Source organism: Dermacentor silvarum, chromosome 5 (assembly GCF_013339745.2).
Source record: "Dermacentor silvarum isolate Dsil-2018 chromosome 5, BIME_Dsil_1.4, whole genome shotgun sequence".
NCBI classification, from domain to species: Eukaryota; Metazoa; Arthropoda; class Arachnida; order Ixodida; family Ixodidae; genus Dermacentor; species Dermacentor silvarum.
This window is the reverse complement of record NC_051158.1, coordinates 99,195,571-99,219,461: the sequence shown is the minus strand read 5'-3', so window position 1 is coordinate 99,219,461 and position 23,891 is coordinate 99,195,571. Positions and strand designations below refer to the sequence as shown.

General features: G+C 45.2%; 1 protein-coding gene and 1 long non-coding RNA gene across 6 annotated transcripts in view; one reads left to right on the top strand and one right to left on the bottom strand.

Moving 5' to 3' along the window:
* The window catches only part of LOC119453653 (uncharacterized), a 415,401-nt gene extending 398,718 nt beyond the window's left edge, over nucleotides 1-16,683 (top strand). For 2 of the 5 annotated variants that reach the window (XR_007467217.1, XR_007467220.1), the window contains one exon: nucleotides 9,079-9,159. This is a non-coding gene — a long non-coding RNA (uncharacterized LOC119453653). Of the gene's footprint in view, nucleotides 1-9,078; nucleotides 9,160-9,402; nucleotides 9,571-9,666; nucleotides 9,751-15,796; nucleotides 15,881-16,216; nucleotides 16,301-16,552 lie in introns of those variants that run through there. The other 3 variants (XR_007467216.1, XR_007467221.1, XR_007467222.1) reach the window with 3 other exon arrangements.
* The window catches only part of LOC119453641 (oocyte zinc finger protein XlCOF6), a 791,503-nt gene that overhangs the window by 758,265 nt on the left and 9,347 nt on the right, over nucleotides 1-23,891 (bottom strand). The gene's annotated exons all lie outside the window — the stretch shown is intronic.

The following is a 23,891-nucleotide window of genomic DNA, read 5'->3' as shown; positions in this document are numbered from 1 at the left end:
CCGTAAGGTGTGAGTGCGCGTTAAAGAACCCGAAGTGGTCGAAATTATTCCAGAGCCCCCAGCCCCTATGATCCTGATCCGGAGGACAAATAAAAAAAAAAAAAAAAAAAAACGCGTTTGAATCTATCGACGCAATGCGAACTGGGCCCGTAAAATCTCACAGGAGTAGTGATGTGGGCTGATAAAACGTTGATTTCATGGATAAAGACGTATATTCCATGACGCTCGCAGACAACGCGCGATACCCGAGGCTGGCGATGCGCTCATTTCGGATGCGTGCCTTCCCGCGCCTCGGTCAACAGCGCCGCCCTGCGGCATCGGTGCGCTGAGGGGTCACGCTTGCGCCGCCGGTATTCACACCTCCCCTTCTAGCCACCCTAGCTAAACGTCGCCTCCCTTCCCTCCCCCCCCCCCCCCCTCCCACACGGCCTGTCGCGCTTCGGAAGAAGGCACGTTTGCTCTACATATATGGTGATTGTAGAGGAGGAAAGAGACGCCTACTTCTGCAGCCCTTAAGGGAGCACAGCGCAGAACGCGCGTTTGTACTCCGCCGTGCGTTCACTCCCCGTGAAAGCGCGCGTCCCTCGCGCCCTTTCACTCGCACATACAGCGTTCGGCGCGCGGCGACGATTTCATCTCCATTGACGTCATACGGAACCTCACGGCGACGGCGACGGCAGAAATCTGCTTTTGAGTGTCCATATAATTGCTATCGCAATAAAAAAAAATGCGAGTTGCCGCGTCAGGCGGGCTGAATTCTCGACCGCTTGGCTGGGCCGAACGGCGCTAGCTGACGGGGTTGGGACGCGTCAGCGTCCACGCGCGACGGCGTTCCTGACGAATTTTCTATGCCGATGCCCGGCTTTTTTTATGCTTTTTTTATGTCCCCCCTCCCCTAGCTAACGGGGTTGGGACGCGTCAACTTCCACGCGCGACGGCGTTCCGAGCGCGTTCTCCGGCTTTATGGTTTTTTAAAGTCCCCGGCTGGTCCGCCGCGGCGGATGACATCGTTTTCGATGCACGCGGCAGGTCGCACCTTTTTTAATTTTTTTTTATCCAGCAGCCGTGCCAGTGCATTCATCATCTCGTAAATAAACGCGATCCATCGTCACAATGCATGGGGTGGAGGTGCTGGGTAAGCCAGCTACTACCAGTGCTACCTGAGCGACAGAACGGAAGCACAACACTGCAGTACAAGCTTAGAAGCACGCGAGCCAACCCAGCTTCGTTCTCCTCTTCATGCAAACTCCGTTCGCACCTTCCAACATCAAGAGTGGAAAGAGGCCACTGTCACGGGACATATGTGTTCCTTAATTACACATGTGTGCACCCACTGTGTCCTGTCAGCACAAGCACCGAGTCTTACGTATACAAGCACCAAGACACAGCTACTTTGGACGTGGCTTGGGTGATTTGAGCGTTTTTTTCCACCACCTTGCAAGGGCGTAGCTAATCTTCTAGAAATAATGAGCACTGCAGAAAACATAAACAGCATCAACTTTCGCTTCATAAACAAAATATTAGTTATCTACAGCTAGGGCCTCACTTTTCACCCCAGAACACGGGATTTAATATTGAAACGCTGTTTAGACCCTTGCCCAAAGTCAGTCATGATTTTTTCTGTTATATATCAGTGTACCTCTTGTGCAGAAAACAATTTCCAGTAGGTATCACCAAATTTTAGTTTTCTGGCTTCAACGGTAGTATTTTTTTCATATGGTTGAAAAGTGATACAAATGGTCGTATTACGTTGTGTGTAAATGTGCATTGGAGTATCCTAAGTGCCAAATAGAACAGAAAAGCAAGATGACATAAAACAATTAAATTCTGGGTTTTCACATGGCAAAACAACGATTTGATCATAAGGCACACCATAGTGAGGACTTTGGATAATTTTCACCACCTGGGTTTCCTTAACTTGCCCCTATGTCCAGTACGTGGGCGTTTGTGCATTTCATCGTCATCGAAATGCGGCAGCCGCGGCTCGAATTCGATGCCGCGTTCTCGAGCTTAGTAGCACTATGCCATAGCCACAACGCCACCACGGCAGGTAGCAAGATGACATAAAACACTGAAAAATCGAAAGCGGGCCTAGTCAGCACCAACCTGCATGAATTTGAGTTCTTGTATAAAACTAATTTTGACCTTGAGTTGAAACACCTGGTGCACCTAATGTTGAAGATAAAACATACAAGAAAAAATATTGACAAAGCTTTACAGAATGAATATGCACAGGGTAAGCCCATCAGAAAGTATGTGCTTTGTATTTCAGTGAGGGTTTCTCACAAGAGTTAAAATGTGCTTTGTAATGAGAGCCAATCCTTAATGCTGATAGCCCTAACAATGTGATCACATTACAGTCATTCAATGTGAATCTAGCTCCTTTGCTTTTTCCTCCAAGTTTGACGTCGGTGTCTCACCAACTAGATGCAGCGGGGGCTCTGTCTCGTACACCTCTGCGATGAACAAGGAAAACATGAACAATTACAGGACAAAAAACTCCTGCATGAGAGTCTTGGTGGCAGGTCTCTGCACTTGCGTAACAGGGGTCTCTAATAGCTCATGCCATTCAGAGATGTTGAAGGATTAAACACATTTAATATTCTTTGTACTTACAGCTCTGGTCACAATGCTTCCGTCGCCAATCGTGCAAAACACTGCATTAGCCTGCAAGTCATTATTGCATTCACGCAATTTACCATGAGGCCATGTGAATTTTTTAGGCAGGAGGGATAGATCATTACACAAGTTGGAAATGAGAATGAAGCAGCTCTCATGGATTGTGGAACTAATGTTATGGAAGCATTTTGCTGGTAACAGGGTACAAAGTATTGTTATAGGGTTAACATGAAGCATTAGCAGGAGGACCAACATGTTTGTGTAAAACCAACAACTTTGTGTGCTGACAGCAGCAAGACGACAATGACCACGATAGTGTTACGCCAATGGCATGATCGCTACTCTGGCCATTCGACGTGAGCTTAGGACATGCCGATTCTACATATGTACTGGACGAGCATACGCATGAGAATTATGGATTGAAAGTCATCAGTGACCATGTGTTGTACAATTCTACATACCTATAGTTATGTCATGTGATTTTTGTAAAACAACATGGCCTCACGGGTTCCTCAGCTGAAAGCGGTTTTTATAGTGTTTCTTTTACAGGGTGTTTCTCAGAAAGCTTTATAGTTGAAGGAAAATTTATGTTGGTCCGGGTATCGAACCCAGGACATGCTAAAGTCAGGTGGTTGACAATTTTCCTTTTCATGGACCCTCTTTCACTTTGTGGGCTTCCGCAGAACTGATTTGCCCATACCTGAGCACAGGAGCAGGCAAATGGTTGATGGCACAGACTTTGACAGCCTCGATGCTGTGGGGTAGCATACAAGAGCTTACTGGCCACTTGCCTGCTTATAGGGTCACACGCTATTAAAATGAACTAAATTCTGTGGTATTCCATGCCAAAACCACAATCTGATTAAGGAGCCCGTCGTAGAGCATTTTTACACTTCACCCCCATCGAAAAGCAGCTGGTGCAGCGCGACGGGATTACCCCTGCAATTAAAGGGATGTTTCACATGTGCCGACATGGCTGTGAGTGGTGCTGGCTAACACTCCCAGGGTAATCTACTATACATATGCAAGTACCGAAGAACGTTGACAGGACGGTTGGTACGGTAGTTTAATGGTAAAGCAAATGCATGCATAATGTGGAAGATGCAGGTCCAACTGCAAGTTGCAGCACTTTAATTTTCCTTGTCCTTATTATTTATAAATTACAATTAACCACAATTTCTTTCTCCTATGCTTTTTTCTGGCTTCATTGTCCATTTTGTTCATGTGATTGTAACTAATAAAATACTGAGCCGGTAGGATCCCCACATTCCTCTCGCTTCTTTTGACTGTAGCATGAAAAGTGGTATCGTACCACACTACTCACAACCTCAAAAATGTAAAACAACGTTTTGGGGCACAAACACAAACATACAAAGGAAGGACACATACAAAGTGCTAACTATGAACTGATTTATTGATTCAAAGGATGAAACATAGGATGCAAATGCATCCCAACACGTAAGACATGTGCAACACATGCAACACGCAAGACACGGAGGTTGTGACAATGCTCGTTTATTTAATAATGCTGCAAGTTGGCCTCAAACAAGTGCAGGATCTCTCTGATAAAATATGCCTCATGCACTGCCCAAAATCATAACACACGGTTCACATGAGTAGGCCTTGCAAAGTGTGCTAAGATACGCACCATCAAATTTATTTGAATTGTTAGGAGTGCTCCATAATATGGTCATTTAAAGATTAGTCCATCTGACCTAGTCCATCTGACCCAGTCCATCTGACCCAGTCCATCTGACCCAGTCCATCTGACCCATCTAGGACTTGCCAGAGTTATCTCATAGATAACCCCCACAATGGAACACACAAAGTCCTTGTGTGGCTCTTCACACATCCTTGTCTCTCAGTACTCGTGGTACAAAGAAACTATTAGGCCAATCTGTTAGGTGTGGGAGGAAGGCATGTCCATAGGTCGGCAGTGTGGGAGAATACTCTCACACTCACTCACCATAATTTTTTCCAGGCCCCGCACTCACTCAAGTTCACACTCACCTCCACTCACACTCACAGCACTCACTTCCACTCACACTCACTGGCGCTCACTCGCACTCGCACTCACCTCCACTCACACTCATTGGCACTCACTCGCACTCGCACTCACAATCACTGGCACTCACTCGCACTCGCACTCACCTGCACTCACACTCACTGGCGCTCACTCGCACTCACCTCCACTCACACTCACAGACACTCACTCGCACTCGCGCTCACCTGCACTCACACTCACAGGCACTCACTCGCACTCGCACTCACCTGCACTCACACTCACTGGTACTCACTCGCACTCACGCTCACTGGCACTCACCGCCACTCACACTCACTTGCACTCACCACTTTGAAATGAGCGCGAGTGTGAGTGAGTGCACTCATGAGTCACTGTGCCGATTTATACCGCTCACAATTCGTGTATATGCATAACGAAGCTTCCAATTTAGCACCTGTTGCATCGGGAGTGCGCCGAGGCAGTGTTTTGGACCCAGTTTTATTTTTAATATACATAAGTGTTTGCCTTCCCGATTACATGGTAACATCCGTCTATTCGCTGACTATTGTATTTCGTACCGCGAAATTATACACAGTGATAATCACCATATATAAAATTCTGCCTTTTCTTGGTGTCGGGAGGGGCAGATAACTCTAAATGCCCAAAAATCTGTAACGCCAACAGTAAGAAAGAAACAGAGATCTGAGTTTACTTACATTATTAATGGCACACCTCTCACTTGTGCATTTCAGCGTAAATATTTAGGTGTCACTTTAACATACGCTCTCCGATGGGAAAGCCATGTTAACAAAATCACCTCAAGTGGAAATCAATGTACATGCTGAGCACTAAAGCAACTCTTCTTTCTGAGAAGACACCTTCGTCTTGCGCCCCCAGATAAAATTTGTTGGCCTACAAAATGCTTGTTCGAACAGTGCTGGAGCAAGCCAATATTGTTTGGTTTCCGTACACAAAAGAACTCATTGCAAGAATGGAAGGGATGCAGAGGAAGGTAATAATGCCCTCTTTTAATAAATACAAGTCAACGGATTCATTGACTGGATTATTAAAGAGAGCTGCTTTATTAACGCTGCAAAGTAGAGCAAAACTAGCACGACTAAAGTTTTCGTTTCAATTTATTCATGGTGACATAAACATTGACGTCAGCCCCAACCTCTCTCTGTCATTGACATTAGACGTGTGCATGCTTGCCACCCATGCTCGCTAAGCTCCCCTTCGGTCGGATTGAGCCAAGAGAGCAGGAAATAGAGGGAGAGATTGACTGTCCGAATACTTAGTCAACCAAACAAACACAAAAGGGAGAACAAAGTGGTATCTATCATTGCATCTTTGCTTTTTCTCCATGAATGCGAGCGTGCGTGTCTGTTACTCTGTGCTAACTTGGCTAGTCCCTCTTACACTCGGCCTGTTTATATAAGGAGCCTGTATGTGTACGTTTAAGAGGGAAGCAGAAAGAAAATGAGGAGCCATTCCACCCTCTGAAGGCGGATGACCAGCGAAAGTGTAGCAAATCACACGGTATTAAGCGTCTTCACTCAGTGGAAGTCATGGCAAAATTTGCGGGTCATGATTTGGATCTGTCTGCCATCAGCGCTCCAGCCCATACATATTCCCTGGCGTATTAAAAAAAATGACGCAGTTTCGCCCGAAAGGCGAAGATTCGATTGCGATAGCAAATTAGCAAAGAGCTATACGAAGCAAGGATCGTGGTTTATTGGGCTGTATAAACTTGTAAACATTGGCCTACTAACTAAATAGACAAGCACGGTGTCATGCGCGCACAGGTAAACATGAATGCATCTCGCTCGATGACCGCGGAAACTCGCTGTCCGAACGCTGGAGTAAGGAGGCGCAGCTATAGCGACGAGCGAATTGACCTTCATGCCGCCTCTCTCTTCAAAGCGAACTAAACGTCGAAAACACAGCGCATACGAATTTACCGGCTCTAGCTGAACACTGTTCACGTCGCAAATCGCTTTCGAGATACGACACCCACGCAGCCGCCGCCGGAGCAAGACAGCCTTCCCCCCCCATGCCTGATGCCTGACAGAAGCAGTGCGCAAAATTGAGCAGCAAGTGTCAGCTGATCCTCGCAAGCTTTCACTCGCACACACAGCGTACCGCCGGCACGCGGCGACGATTTTACCGTGTTTGGACTTTATACGGAACCTCACAACGACGTCCACAACCACGGCAAAATTTCGCTTGGAGTGTCCATATAATTGCTATCGCAATATAATATATCCGCTCATTTCATTATACATTGTCTCACTCATGCCAGAACCTTGGATTATTACGACCTTAGTGAGTGGTTTCTGTCTTGGCATGCACAAACTGCTAGCGCAATAAGTCATCACCACGAGTGAGCTTGTACACACAACGTGCCTGCATTTTTCCGCAAGCAAGGTGAACCGATATCACCTTTGCTTATCGTTCAAGCACTCACCACGTTCACACTCGCTTCCACTCACAAGCACTCACTCATGTTCACGCTCACCTGCACTCACACTCACGTTCACACTCGCCTCTATAGACCCAGAAGCACTCACCACGTTCACACTCGGAGCACTCAGTCACGTTCACACTCAGCTCCACTCACACAGCACTCAGTCACGTTCACACTCATCTCCACTCACACTTATAGGCACTCACCATGTTCACACTCACTTCCACTCACACTCACTGGCACTCACCTCCACTCACACTCACCTCCACTCACACTCACCTCCACTCACACTCACCGGCACTCACTCGCACTCACACTCCCTGGCACTCACGTGCACTCGCACTCACTTCCACTCACAGTCACTGGCACTCACTCGCACTCACTTCTACTCGCACTCGCACTCACCTCTACTCACACTCACTGGCACTCGCACACACCTGCACTCGCACTCACTGGCACTCACCTGCACTCACACTCGCTGGCACTCACTCGCCCTCGCTGGCACTCACTCGCACTCACTGGCACTCACTCACACCCACTGGCACTCATTCGCATTCGCACTCACGCCTTTGAAATGAGTGCGAGTAAGTGTGAGTGAGTGCACTCATGAGTGAGTGCGCCGACCTATGGGCATGTCGTCATCAGATCAGCAGTGGCCACTTATGGGTGTGTCCCCCTAAATCCAAGGATCAACATCAACATAGCAATATGTACCAAAAGACAATATCGTATTTTCTGGCGTATAAGTGGCTGTTTGTTTCTGAATTTTTCGATGGCGTGTTTTATAGAACAGTCGAACTTATAGACTCTTTCTTTTTCGGAAACTGCGCAGTTGCTACCAGAGTACAACCCAGGCCCCCTCCCTCGCACTGCCTTCCCGCTTTCCTCCCTCGTGTGCGATTCGGCTCATGCTCGCACGCTTTCACTCGCACTTACATCATCTGGCGCGCAGGGACGATGTTATCACTCTTCAACTTTATATGGAACATAACGGCAAACCCAACGGCAGAAATGCGCCATGAGTGTCCATGCCATTTCTATCGCAATAATATAGGAATGGCACCCATACGCTTGTGCGTGACCTGTGTTCACGAAGTGAATCAACACTGTATTTGTTTCAACCCAATTACTGAATGAACAGGTGCGTCTTATACAACGGTGCGACGTATATAAACTTTTTCTGAAAAAACTGCCATTTTGAGAGGGGTGCGACTTATACAAAGGTGCGAGTTATAGACCAGTAAATACGGTACTAAAGCTAAAGAAGCACATTATTCAGACAACTGAAGTGTACAAAGCATTACAATGAGCATACTCATATTGTATGGTTGTGCAAGCCGTAATTATTCAGATTGAAATAAACATTTAGTACTGCTCAAATATTGAAAAGTCACAATATAACAAAGCAAAATGTTGATTTTACCGGCAGCACTATATTGAGCGCAAACTGTACATATAATTTTTTTCAGAACTATAACAGCTTTCTGTGGGTCAGTTTTCATAATATGTTTGCACTATGTTCAATAACATCCTGAGAAAAGATCTAGAGCAAATATGGTGACACGAAAAAAGTGTTTCAGGGCCTTTTTAAGAGCACATGGAATACTTGTGCTACATGATGCAGTAGAACACTATGCAACATGCTACACGTCTGTAGATTTCTAATTCAGACTCTAGTTCAACATGGTTGTTGATCTACCCTTCAGTATCATGGTGCTGTGCTCTCTTATGTCTGCTCAACTGATTAGACCGCATAAAGGACTTGGAGCAGACAGTGCAACTGTATGGCCGGTCACCTGTGAGTTCGCTGGTGTATCTTCAGGTCACTCTTCAATGAGAAGCACTGAGGGCAGGAAGGGCACTGATATGGCTTCTTGCATGAGTGGGTGCACAGGTGTTTCACAAGATTGGCTTTCTGTGAGAAGCTCTGAGAACATAAAGGACACTGAAATGGCTTCTCACCTGTGTGGGTCCACAGGTGTTTACTAAGATTGGCCTTCTGTGAGAAGCTCCGAGAGCATGAAGGACACTGAAATGGCTTCTCGCCTGTGTGGATGCGCAGGTGTGTCTTAAGAGTGGATTTCAGTGAGAACCTCCGAGAGCATGATGGACACTGATATGGCTTCACGCCTGTGCGGGTGCACAGGTGTTTCATAAAGTTGGCCTTCTGCGAGAAGCTCCGAGAGCACGAAGGACACTGATATGGCTTCTCGCCTGCGCGGGTGCACAGGTGTTTCCTAAGGTTGGCCTTCTGCGAGAAGCTCCGAGAGCATGAAGAACACTGAAATGGCTTCTCACCTGTGTGGATGCACAGGTGTTTCATAAGGTTGGCCTTCTGTGAGAAGCTCTGAGGGCATGAAGGGCAATGAAATGGCTTCTCACCTGTGTGGGTGCGCAGGTGAACGTTTAGGGTGTCTCTTTTTGAGAAGCTCTGAGAGCATGAAGGGCACTCAAATGGCTTCTCGCCTGTGTGGGTGCACAAGTGTTTCATAAGGTTGGCCTTCTGTGAGAAGCTCTGAGGGCATGAAGGGCATTGAAATGGCTTCTCACCCGTGTGGGTGCGCAGGTGAACATTTAGGGTGTCTCTTTTTGAGAAGCTCAGAGAGCACGAAGGGCACTCAAATGGCTTCTCGCCTGTGTGGGTGCGCAGGTGCTCTTTCAGGTGGGTCTTCCGTGAGAAGCTCCGAAGGCAAGAAGGGCATTGAAATGGCTTCTCGCCAGTGTGGACGCTGGCATGTGCTTCCAGATGAAACAGTTTATCAGTCTCATATTCACAGAGGTGACATCGGTGAAGACATCCTTGCTTTGAGTTGTCACATGTGGCACTTGATCGAGAAATGGAAGGCCTCGATACTGCACAAATAAAACGAAAGTAAAAGTTCTTTTGAAATGTCAGAAAAGGACAGAGAAGCTAAATTTAATGAAAAGCTTTCTTTTTTTCATTTTTTGATTGCGAGATCTTAAGGGTGATTTCTACTATGAAGAAACAAAGAACTCCTAGTGGTCCTCTTTAATTTACTCAATATTGCTGCATTTGAATGCTTCATGAATGAATTTGAATGCTGTTTGTGAAGTCCACCTATAAAAATTATTTTTCACAAAGGTAAAAAATGAGAAAGTGAGAGAATGTTAAGTGTTCAAAGACTTTCAGAAATTTTTACAACCCTTAGAGAAAAGTTTTAAAATGATTTGACCGAGCTTGCTCTCTGATCCTCAATGAGCATTTGAGGTGCGGAAGCCATTCTTAAAACTTGCAAAACATATGATTTGCAGGCATGACGATTTTGTCTCATATGAGACTTTATGAGATTTCTTCTTGATCGCATGCTGAACTTGGGCCACACGTTTTGCAAGTTGAGATTGTAAAGAGCCATCTAGCAAATAGAATATTTTCCCCCATATAACGCGCCAAAACATACAACCCGCACGGTTTCAGAAGAGCCTAGAAAAGAAAAAGAAAATATGCGCCCATAACCCATGCAAAAACTGCATGACACCCTCAGATGTTTACAAAAACACTGTCCGTTTTGGGACAAACGACTTGTCCATGTCCTATTTTCAGCCAGTGATTCTGTTCCACCATTTTCGGACACGCTGCTGGGCCACTGAGCTCCACTACTTCACCGGTTCTACTTCACTTACATTCTACTTCACCGGCGCTGAGTGCACTATTTGCTAACTGCTAAACGCAAAATGGAGAAGGAAGCTTAAGAGTGGAAAGACGTTGGGGTTCCCCACGAGATAACAAAGAGTTGAGTAGGTGGGAATCTTGCCCTGAAGTGTGGCTTTGTGGCAGTATACGCCGTGCTGCAAAGAAGCCATGCCTGACATCGAAATTCTTGTAATCCGCACGTCATCCCTGAACTTACTGTGAAATTTTTACAATTCTTGGTGCAGGTTATACGCGCAAAAATATGGTAACTTCTTTCTGAGTGATCTCGCCATTCTTCACTTGAGAAAACTACTTGACAACCTGGAATATTCTCAGTGCCATCCTTATAGGCTTAAGAAAGTATGACAAGATCTTCGGTTGCAGTTTTGTTCAAAGCGAAACAATTTGGCATGCACTCCTGCCACTATTTTGTGATGGCAGAGCACAAGGAGAAGATCCTTGTGCTCTGCCATCACAATATAGTGGCAATTGATAGCTGGAACTGACAAGGAATGGTCCAACAAACTCCTCCCTTTGCAAAGTGCAATGCATTTTAACACACCAGCAGGTGAAGGTATAACATTACATAACACAAACTGGGTAAAAATAAGACAGGCAAGAGTACACAATGTTAGTTTCTGGTTACATTTGGTTCCACGCTCGTGCTTGGGTTTCGCAAGGCAAAGTTGACCAATGAATCTTTGAAATGCTGTTGCATCTTCACATGAAGGAATAGCACATGAAGATGGTAGCTGGAATGGCTAGGAAAAAAACTTAGTTTGACTTGTATACGACCAAACCAGTCGAACAGGAAACAACAACAGAATATAAAAGTTATTGGGGAAATAATGCAGCAGTTTGTAAATTATGACCCACATGAACATCACCTCAATAAAAAAAAAACATTAATTTCCTATGGCTAGGGCTACACTCATCATATGCTTCTCCCCGAAGCCTGCGTTCGATTGTTATCACACTCACCTAATACTGTTTGCAACATAGGAATTGAAAATCACAATCACAACTTCAGACAGAAAAATTCTCCATGACATTCTCCGTGTCACGATTGCAGTATTCGACACTCTGAGTAGCAAGCTTATCGTTGCAAAAAACACTAAAATGAGTACCACAAATATTGGCCGTCGGTCGCTTAAATAAAATGTTTGCTTTCACTTCTGGCCCACTCCCCCTTGTCATGAGTGCAAAATTTTTATGCATTTCAATGTTCACAGGTTGGCAGTTGTTCCCCGACGCACCAGAATGCAATGCAGCTTACTGCAGACACATTTAGAATCTAAGTTCGAGTTCTGTTACTTCTATAAGATATACCAAAATGGCTAGCTTTTTATTTTGCTGTATTAGAGTAGAATCCTACTGATACGTTTTTCGAGAGATCACAGAAAAATCACGTAACCACCGGGAAAACGTAACAGTCAGGAAGGCCGCAATTGCCACAGCAATGCCAGAAACATCTCTGAATGGCTGCCATAACAGTTATTAGACATCTCGGTGCTGTACCTTGACAGGGGACGGATTCTGCACGTTTGTATAACTAAAGGACACATATGTTTCAAATTTATTATGCTTCACTGCAATGCTTTGCACATGCTTCACTGCATAACACAGGTATATTGTGGGAAAGCTGAATAAATAAATGTGGCAATTCGGCGGAGGCACTGAAGACTGCTTACCTGTGTGAAAGCAAAAGCATTAAACTCCCTTTGGTTAAATGTCGCCTGCGTTCTAACTGCACCTCGGTAAGGCCAAATCAAAACGCGCTAACAGTCTTAACGCGCTCGCTTGCCCATGAGGAGTTCATAACTCGAAGGACCGCTCAGCACCACTACCTCATCCCCATTGGCTGCGCCGTCACGTGATCAATGATGCATGCACTAGGCCACACCTTTAGTCAACCAGAACCTTGAAGCCACCGTGCTGTTGGGGGAGCGTGCTCGTCTGCTCGTCCATTACTGCACCCCAGAAGCCTGGCTTCGATGCCCACCCAGACGGAAACTTCCCAAATGTTCTTTTCAAAGCCATTGATTTGTTGTTTATGGGATCCTCCCTGAGAAATTGGACGTCAATCTGAGCATTTTTTACTCTTTACGCCATCGGCCATTTTTGTTTCGGTCGCTTATTGCAAGCTTTGGTCACTAGTAATGCACGGGACACTTGCTGAACGTGCTAGTTGCGTATGGAAACGTACTCGCTGTGAGTGACGTATTGACGTGAGTGAAATCACAGCACTGCAATTTATGCAGGCGCACCTGCGAGATTAACATCGACTCACTGGCTGAGAATGCGGAGCCTGCAAGGCTTAGGGTGGACGGCTTTTGGTTTGACATTTGAGCCCTTTTACACAAGAGAATACACAAGAGAATACACAAGAGAATTATGGATTCTAAGTCATCAGTGACGATGTGTTGTACAATTCTACATACCTATAGCTATGTCACGTGATTTTTTTAAACAAGATGGCCTCACGGGTTCCTCAGCTGAAAGCAGTTTTTATAGTGTTTTTTTACAGGGTGTTTCTCTGAAAGCTTCATAGTTGAAGGAAAATTTATCCTGGTCCGGGCATCGAACCCAGGTAGCATACAAGAGCTTATTGGCCACTTGCCTGCTTATAGAGTCGCACGCTATTAAAATGAACTAAATTCTGTGGTATTCCATGCGAAAACCACAATCTGATTATGGAGCCCCTCTAGAGCATTTTTACACTTCACCCCCATCGAAAAGCAGCCGTCGCAGCGCGACGGGATTACCCCTGCAATTAAAAGGATGTTTCACATGTGCCAACATGGCTGTGAGTGGTGCTGGCGAACACTCCCAGGGTAATCTACTACACATATGCAAACACCGAAGAACGTTGATAGGACGGTTGGTACGGTAGCTTAATGGTAAAGCAAATGTATGCATAATGTGGAAGATGCAGGTCCAACTGCAAGTTGCAGCACTTTAATTTTCCTTGTCCTTATTATTTATAAATTACAATTAAGCAAAATTACTTTCTTCTATGCTTTCTCTGGCTTCATTTTCCATTTCGTTCAAGTGATTGTAACTAATAAAATATTGACCCGGTAGGACCCACACATTCCTCTCGCTTCTTTTGACTGCAGCATGGAAAGTGGCATCGTACCGCACTACTCACAACCTCAAAAATGTTAAACAACATTTTGGGGCACAAACACAAACATACAAAGGAAGGACACATACAAAGTGCTAACTATGAACTGATTTATTCATTCAAAGGATGAAACAGGATGCAAATGCATCCCAACACGCAAGACACGTGCAACACATGCAACACACAAAACACAGAGGTTGTGACAATGCTCGTTTATTTAATAATGCTGCAAGTTGGCCTCAAACAAGTTAAGGATCTCTCTGATAAAATATGCCTCATGCATTGCCCAAAGTCATAACACACGGTTGACATGAGTAGGCCTTGCAAAGTGTGCTAAGATGCGCACCATCAAATTTAATTGAATTGTTAAGAGTGCTCCATAATATGGTCGTTTAAACACTAGTCCATCTGACCCAGTCCATTTGACCACATAGGACTTGCCAGAGTTAGCTCGTAGATAACCCCCACAATGGAACACACAAAGTCCTTGGCGTGGCTCTTCACACATCCTTGTCTCTCAGTACTCATGGTACAAAGACACTATTAGGCCAATCTGATAGGTGTGGGAGGAAGGCATGTCATCATCAGATCAGCAGTGGCCACTTATGGGTGTGTCCCCCTAAATCCAAGGGTCAACATCAACATAGCAAGATGTACCAAAAGGCAATATCATATTTTGCGGCGTATAAGTAAGTGGCTGTTTGTTTCTGAATTTTTCGTTGGTGCGTTTTATAGAACAGTGCAACTTATATACTCTTTCTTTTTTCGAAAACTGCGCAGTTGCTACCAGAGTACAACCCAGCCCCCCCCTCCCTCGCACTGCCTTCCCGCTTTCCTCCCTCGTGTGCGATTCGGCTCATGCTCGCACGCTTTCACTCGCACATACAGCATCTGGCGCGCAGGGACGATTTTATCGCTCTTCAACTTTATACGGAACATAACGGCAAACCCGACGGCAGAAATGTGCCATGAGTGTCCATACCATTTCTATCGCAATAATATAGGAATGGCACCCATACGCTTGTACATGACCTGCGTTCACGAAGTGAATCAACACTGTATTTGTTTCAAACCAATTACTGAATGAACAGGTGCGTCTTAAACAATGGTGCAACTTATATAAATTTTTCTGAAAAAACTGCCATTTTGGGAGGGGGTGCGACTTATACAAAGGTGCGAGTTATAGACCAGTAAATACCGTACTAAAGCTAAAGAAGCACATTTTTCAGACATCTGTAGTGTACAAAGCATTACAATGAGCATACTCATATTGTAGGGGTGTGCAAGCCGTAATTTTTCAGATCGAAATAAATATTCAGTACGGCTCAAATAATGAAAAGTCACAATATAACAAAGGAAATTGCTGATTTTAGCAGCTGCACTATATTGAGCTTAAACTGTACATATAATTTTTTTCTGAACTATAACAGCTTTGTGTGGGTCAGTTTTCATAATGTATTTTGCACTATGTTCAATAACATGCCGAGAAAAGATCTAAAGCAAATATGGTGACCCGAAAAAAGTGTTTCAGGGCCTCTTTAAGAGCACATGGAGATACTTGTGCTATCTGTAGCAGTAGAACACTATGCAACATGCTACACGTCAGTAGATTTCTAATTCAGACTCTAGTTCAACATGGTTGTTGATCTACCCTTCAGTATCATGGTGCTGTGCTCTCTTTTGTCTGCTCAACTGATTAGACTGCGTAAAGGACTTGGAGCAGACGGTGCAACTGTATGGCCAGTCACCTGTGAGTTCGCTGGTGTATCTTCAGGTCACTCTTCAATGAGAAGCACTGAGGGCAGGAAGGGCATTGTTATGGTTCTTGCACGAGTGGGTGCACAGGTGTTTCACAAGAGTGACCTTCTGTGAGAAGCTCTGAGAACATAAAGGACACTGAAATAGCTTCTTGCTTGCGTGGGTGCGCAGGTGTCCCATAAGAGTGGCCTTCTGTGAGAAGCTCCGAGAGCATGAAGGACACTGAAATGGCTTCTCGCCTGTGTGGGTGCACAGGTGTTTCCTAAGATTGGCCTTCTGTGAGAAGCTCCGAGAGCATGAAGGACACTGAAATGGCTTCTCGCCTGTGTGGGTGTGCAGGTGTGTCTTAAGAGTGGATTTCAGTGAGAAGCTCCGAGAGCATGAAGAACATTGATATGGCTTCTCGCCTATGCGGGTGCACAGGTGTTTCATAAAATTGACCTTCTGTGAGAAGCTCCGAGAGCACGAAGGACACTGATATGGCTTCTCGCCTATGCGGTAGCACAGGTGTTTCCTAAGGTTGGCCTTCCGTGCGAAGGTCCGAGAGCATGAAGGACACTGAAATCTCTTCTCACGAGTGTGGATGCACAGGTGTTTCATAAGGTCGGCCTTCTGTGAGAAGCTCTGAGGGCATGAAGGGCACTGAAATGGCTTCTCACCTGCGTGGGTGCGCAGGTGAACGTTTAGGGTGTCTCTTTTTGAGAAGCTCTGAGAGCATGAAGGGCACTCATATTGCTTCTTGCCTGTGTGGGTGCACAGGTGTTTCATAAGGTTGGCCTTCTGTGAGAAACTCTGAGGGCATGAAGGGCATTGAAATGGCTTCTCACCCGTGTGGGTGCGCAGGTGAACGTTTAGGGTGTCTCTTTTTGAGAAGCTCATAGAGCATGAAGGGCACTCAAATGGCTTCTCGCCTGTGTGTGTGCGGAGGTGCTCTTTCAGGTTGGTCTTTCGTGAGAAGCTCCGAAGGCATGAAGGGCACTGAAATGGCTTCTCGCCAGTGTGGACGCTGGCATGTGCTTCCAGAAGAAACAGTTTATCAGTCTCATATTCACAGAGGTGACATCGGTGGAGACATTCTTGCTTTGAGTTGTCACATGTGGCACTTGATCGAGAAATGGAAGGCCTCGATACTGCACAAATAAAACGAAAGTAAAAGTTATATTGAAATGCCAGAAAAGGACACAGAAGCTAAATTTAATGAAAAGCTTTCTTTTTAAATTTTTTTTTATTTATGAGATCTTAAGGGTGATTTCTACTATGAAGAAAGAAAGAACTCCTAATGGTACTCTTTAATTTACTCAATATTGCTGCATTTGAATGCTTCATGAATGCATTTGAATGCTGTTAATGAAGTCCACCTATAAAAATTATTTTTTTACAAAGGTAAAAAATGACAAAGTAAGAGAATGTTAAGTATTCGAAGACTTTCAGAAATTTCTACAACCCTTAGAAAAAAGTTTTAAAATGTTTTGACCCAGCTTGCTCTCTGATCCTCAATGAGCATTCGAGGCGCGGAAGCCATTCTTGGAAGTTGCAAAACATATGATTTGCAGGCACGACGATTTTGTCTCATATGAAACTTCATCAGCAGGTTTCTTCTTGATCACATGCTGAATTTGGGCAACACGTTTAGTAACGTAAGGTTGTAAAGAGCCACCTAGGAAATAAAATATTTTCCCCCATATAACCCGCCAAAACGTACAACCAGCACTGTTTCAGAAGAGCCTAGAAGGGGAAAAAAATGCACGTATAACCCGTGAAAATTACTGCATACAGCCCTCAGATGTTTATAAAACACTATCCATTTTGGGACAAACGACTTGTCCATGTCCTATCTTCAGCCAGTGACTCTGTTCCACCATTATCGGACACGCTGCTGGGCCACTGAGCTCCACTACTTGACCGGTTCTAGTTTACTCACGTTCTACTTCACCGGCGCCGAGTGCACTATTTGCTAACTGCTAAACACAAAATGGAGAAGGAAGCTTCAAATAAAGAGTGGAAAGACGGTGGGGTTCCCCACGTGATAACGAAGGATTGAGTAGGTGGGAATCTTGCCCTGAAGTGTGGCTTTGTGGCAGCGTACGCCATGCTGAAAAGAAGCCATGCCTGACATCGAAATTCTTGCAATCCGCACCTCAACCCCCCTGACCTTACTGTGAAATTTTTACAATTCTTGGTGCAGGTTATACGTGCAAAAATATGGTAACTTCTCTCTGAGTGATCTCGCGATTCTTCACTTGAGAAAACTACTTGACAACCTGGAATATTCTCAGTGCCATCCTTATAGGCTTAAGAAAGTATGACAACATCTTCGGTTGCAGTTTTGTTCAAAGCGAAACAATTTGGCATGTACTCATGCTACTATTTTGGTGATATCATGGCAGAGCACAAGGAGAAGATCCTTGTGCTCTGCCATCATGCTCTGCCATCACAATATAGTGGCAATTGATAGCTGGAACTGACAAGGAATGGTCCAACAAACTCCTCCCTTTGCAAAGTGCAATGCATTTTAACACACCAGCAGGTGAACGTATAACATTACATAAAACAAAAAACTGAGTAAAAATAGGACAGGCAAGTGTACACAACGTTAGTTTCTGGTTACATTTGGGTCCACGCTCGTGCTTGGTTCTTGAAAGGCAAAGTTGACCAATGAATGCTATAAATGCTGTTGCATCTTCACATGAAGGAATAGCACATGAAGATGGTGGCTGTAATGGCTAGGAAAAAAACTTCGCTTGACTTGCATACGACCATACCAGTCGAACAGGAAACAACAACAGAATATAAAAGTTATCGGGGAAATAATTCAGCAGTTTGTAAATTATGGCCCACATGAACATCACCTCAATAAAAAAAATACATTAATTTCCTACGGCTAGGGCTACACTCATCATATGCTTCTTCCCAGAGCCCACGTTCGATTGTTATCACACTCACCTAATACTGTTTCCAACATAGGAATTGGAAATCACGATCACAACTTCCGATAGAAAAATTCTCCATGACATTCTCCGTGTCACCATTGCAGTATTCGACACTCTGAGTAGCAAGCTTATCGTTCCAAAAAACACTAAAGTGAGTAACACAAATATTGGCCGTCGGTCCCTTTAATAAGATGTTTGCTTTCACTTCTGGCCAACTCCCCCTTCTCATGAGAGCAGAATTTTTATGCATTTCAATGTTCACAGGTTGGCAGTTGTTTCCCTGACGCACCAGAATGCAATGCAGCTTACGGCAGACACTTTTAGAATCCAAGTTCCAGTTCTGTTACCTCTATCAGATATACCAAAATGGCTAGCTTTTTATTTTGCTGTATTACAGCAGAACCCTACCGATACGTTTTTCGAGACCACAGAAAAAACATGTAACCACTGGGAAAACGTAACAGTCAGGAAGGCCGCAATTGCCACAGCAATGCCAGAAACAGCTCTGAATGGCTGCTGTAACAGTTATTAGACATCTCGGTGCTGTACCTTGACTGGGGACGGATTCTGCACGTGTATATAACGAAAGGACACATACGATGTTTCAAATTTAAGATGCTTCACTGCAATGCTTTGCACATGCTTTACCGCATAACACAGGTATATTGTGGGAAAGCTGAATAAATAAATGTGGCAATTCGGCGGAGGCACTTAAGACTGCTTACTTGTGTGAATGCAAAAGCATTAAACTCCCTTTGGTTAAATGTTGCCCGCGTTCTAACTGCACCTCGGTAAGGCCAAATCAAAATGCGCCAACAGTCTTAACGCGCTCGCTTGCCCATGAGGAGTTCATAATCGAGTGATCACTAGGCAGCGCCACCTCCTCCCCATTGGCTGCACCGTCACGTGATCAATGATGCATGCACTAGGCCACACCTTCAGTCAACCAGAACCTTGAAGCTACCGTGCTGTTGGGGAAGCGTGCTCATCTGCTCATCCATTAATGCACCCCAGAAGCCTGGCTTCGATGCGCACCCAGATGGAAACTTCCCAAATGTTCTTTTCAAAGCCATTGATTTGTTGTTTATGGGAACCTCCCTGAGAAAGTTGACGTCAATCTGAGCATTTTTTACTCTTTACGCCATCGGCCATTTTTGTTTCGGTCGCTTATTGCAAGCTTTGGTCACTAGTTACGCACGGGACACTTGCTGAACGTGCTAGTTGTGTATGGAAACGTACTGGCTGTGAGTGACATATTGCCATGAGTGAAATCACAGCACTGCAATTTATGCAGGTGCACCTGCGAGATTAACGTTGACTCACCGTCTGAGAATGCAGAGCCTGCGAGGCTTAGGGTGGACGGCTTTTGGTTTGACATTTGAGCCCTTTTCGCAGGGCTTAGCAGTGTAATACTTTGCAGATGCGATTGTTAGCGTGCATTGTATGCACTAAGTTTGTCAGTTCAAAATAGCCAGACCTGAGAGGCAGCTCCGATGGCAGAAGTGCCAATGAAGTGGCTTCTCCCTCAAACGCTTGCACTTGTGTGTAATGAGAGCAGACAGGACGTCGATCGCATAGTCACAACTGTCGCTCTGATGCAACTCCTTTTGCTTGACTGTTTGTAAGAAGTCACTTATGCTTCCCTGCCCACAGAAGCATAAAAGTAATTGGATCGGCCAATTGCACATCATTTTGTTCACAACACAAAATTATACTAAAAACCCTACACAATCTAAACATCAGGCTCATTCTTCACTTATGCCAAATGAGCAAGATCCACAGTGTTACGGTGAAAACAAAGTTTGTTTGCTACAAGCATGCACGATAGAGATCACTAAAGTCCGGCACTATACTTCTCTTTGGTCACATCAGTTTATTATATGATGCCAAGACAAAGCAAAATTAAACATCCCCTCTACACTGTGAACTTCTGACACACCACTGTTAGTACTATGATAGTCCCTCAATACTTTTCTGGTCACGAAACTCCGCCGTCACTCTATACATGGCTTGCACTGACGTCACTTCCGCCAATGCTGGGTTAGGTTTCCGCCATACCGGAGCACCCGGAGCACCACCATATGGCACCACGCTGTTAGTCGTATGCGAATCGCACTGTTTTGCAATGGCTATTTGCGCAGTTGTTGGGTGTTGCAACCGCAGTAAAAGCAGCTCGAGGAAGGAGTCGGCAAACACGAACCTTTTTTGGCTTCCGAAGGTTGTGGAATGGCAAGACGAACGAAAGAAAGCACTTAGCTCGAAGCGGCGCAGCCTGTGCGGATCAAGCGTACTGATCTCAAGGGCGAGTGTGCGGCGCCCACTTCGTAACAGCTAAGCCTGCGCAATATTACATAATGCGCACTTAACGCTGCACTAGAATCACATTTGTTTGCATTTGTAGGAAGACCGTCCAAGCTCTGTGAATAAACGAACCCGGACTGGGCGTCAACGCTTTTGCTAGGCTACAAAGCAAATAATGAAGGCACTGCGAGCTACGAGCGTGCTGCAAGGCGATGGTTTAAACGAACAAATCCCGAGGTCTACGCGGTGACCGCTGCACCGGCAAGAGCTTTTGGAGTCGGCGCAACGCCACCCGAAAACCGCTACGACGACGGTGACGACGACCGCACATACACAGACAGCCCAGCCCGTTGGAAACTGTTGAAAGCAAAACATACATGTAAACAATGCAGAAATATCGCTCCAAATAAATCATGGAAAGTATGCACATCATTCTCCCAGCCACAAAACACTCGCGCAAGCTGCATATCCTGTTTGAAAATTTTCAGACCCTAGCACATAAACTCCGCATTTGTGTGATTGTTAAATGGACAGTATCAGTTCGTTTCTTCTCTGCACCAAGCTCCAATCTTGCGTGTCTCCTGCATGCACCACTGACTAACCAGGGAATGCCTCTGAATGTTATAAACAAAATGCGGCATGGAAAACGGGGGCTGCAGCCTAGATCTCCTAGTAGGAGCACCTTTTCTCCTTGCAGCCGCTTTGCCAACAGTGTTTTCACCCAACCGCTTGTGAAGTAGTTGTGGGATTCAAGCGATTTATAAGCCTTCATTTCCTCCAGTGTCGCGAAGCTTGAAGAGAAAACTAGGCAGTTTACAATGCATCCGTGCGAGACCTCGGGGAAAGCGCTAACGTCCATCGTCGTATCCGCACTCAGTCGCAACATGTACGGGTCCACATCGTCGCACAGTTTCACTTTTTCTTGATATCGTGCACGCGCTGAACCGATCAGTCCTGCGTAAAATGCCTCGTTAAACACAGGCCTACTGTAAACGGGTGGCATTTCTCGCGAGGAGCGGTGAAATCAGCTTAGAAAACACAGCGAGACCGCATAAGCGCACGCGATCAGGTGCGAAGGCGGCCCGCGCGATGCTCCGGCATGGCGCGGACGCAGCGGCGCGGGCGGACGTGACGTCACGTGCAAGCCATGTATGGGAGACCTTGATATGTCACATGAAGCCGCTGCGCTGCGGCGCCACCGCAGCTGAGAGGCCACCTTTCTCCGTGTTAAACCCAGAGAGACTGCAGATGCCGCCGGCGTGGGCTGAAAGTTTGGACGTGTACTTTATATTTGTGATTGATTTTTAGGTAAGATCCGAATTCTGGCATTCTACAATTATAGCGGCACATTCGCCTGATGATGGCATTCAGGTGTTGTGTGCCGGAAGGCCATTCCGGCTACAAAGGCACTACCGAAAAGGTATCACTATTTTGCATGCCGAGTGTTCGTGAGCACTTCGAGAATTGGAAGTGAGCCATACCACGGCAAGAAACGGACGATTTCAGCTTCGAGTCCAAGCATGTGCGTGTGCGCACGAAGCACTTTGATCCATCATCCATGTCCGTACAGATGATTTCACGATAAACGGTGATGCCGTATCGTTGCCGAGGGACAAGCCGCGCCTCAGGCCTACTGCCATTCGTGTTTTCCACGGCCTGTGTGTGCGCGTGTGTGCGTGTGCCATTCCCAGTAGCCTGTTCTGTTTACAAGATTTGTTTCATTTACATATTGCAAATAAAAGCGGTGCCTATTAGTACCTCCATGAGAACATAAGCACATATAAAAACTTTGTTCTGGTTTAAAGAATGAAATATTTATGACCTGTAACCATTAATTGCACTGTCTGTGTGTTGATATTTATAGATGGCAAATTATTTGTTTAACAACTTAGTTCGAGTTCTTGCCTATGGATTTCGCACGCTGTTCATAACAGCTATTGACAATTATAACCATTTGCTTAAGGTTGTTACCTCAACGCTGTGCGGCTTACAAAAGGGCCATGCCACAGAAGTAACTTTGTTTCCTGAAGCAAAGTAGGCTTCCAGCCATGATAAATGGCACATTAGGAACTTAATGCAACAGAAAAAGAAGATGTCAGTTTTCTGTGTGAATAAAACTTTCAGATTAACGATCTGAAAGTTTTATTGACACAGAAAACTCTACACTAGTATACAGCAGTGCAGAGTGAAAGCGAAAATTAAATGTTATTCCTCATAAGAATTTTCGCGAGTTAGAACGGCTACATTTACTTCAAAGAAAGCTTGCAATTCAAATACTACTATGTGTCGCAGTTCGCCAAGGAGGTATGGTATCAAGTGCAACGAACTGTCAATCCTTGTCCCTCTGCATGTGGGAGTTAGAGATTAATAAGCGCAGTGCTGAGTCAATCGGGCATAATAATCCGTTTGGGTTTTCATAGGGTATATTGACAACGAAAATCGCGTTTGAAAACCTTGTCGCACATTTGGAATAATACGCACGAAAACTAGCAAAGCTTGCCGATACATGAAAAATGACAATACTTCCCTTCAAGGAAGCGTTTCATTCATGGCTACAATCTGCCAATGTACCTGTTCCAAACTAATTCTGACGTCATAGAACATTTTAAGTTACGTGCGATTAGAATCTGGCACCATCGCCTTAATGGCTCAAGTGCAATCGGAATTCAGTAACAGCACACGACCTTGAGCTCAGGTTGTCATTTATTGGCAACGCCACGCCACTAATGTCCTATTCTTTGTACAGTGCATAAAGATGGCTTAAACGTTTTTAATCGAAGCCGGTTGGGCCAACTAACGACAGATTTCTCAGTAAGAACAATTCTATGCGCATTGTCTGCTGACACACGAAGCCGCCAGCAGAATTTGAGATTGTTTACTTTTCTACGCGCCTTGATTTCAGCTAGAAAATACTTTCAGATGTTCAAGTTTGAATACTGTAACTGCTATGCCAAAAAGAATGTAAATAAAATCGAAAAGAAGCCGGGCGTTTGGCCGCAATGCGACCACTGTAGAAAAAATACCACCGGTGCCTG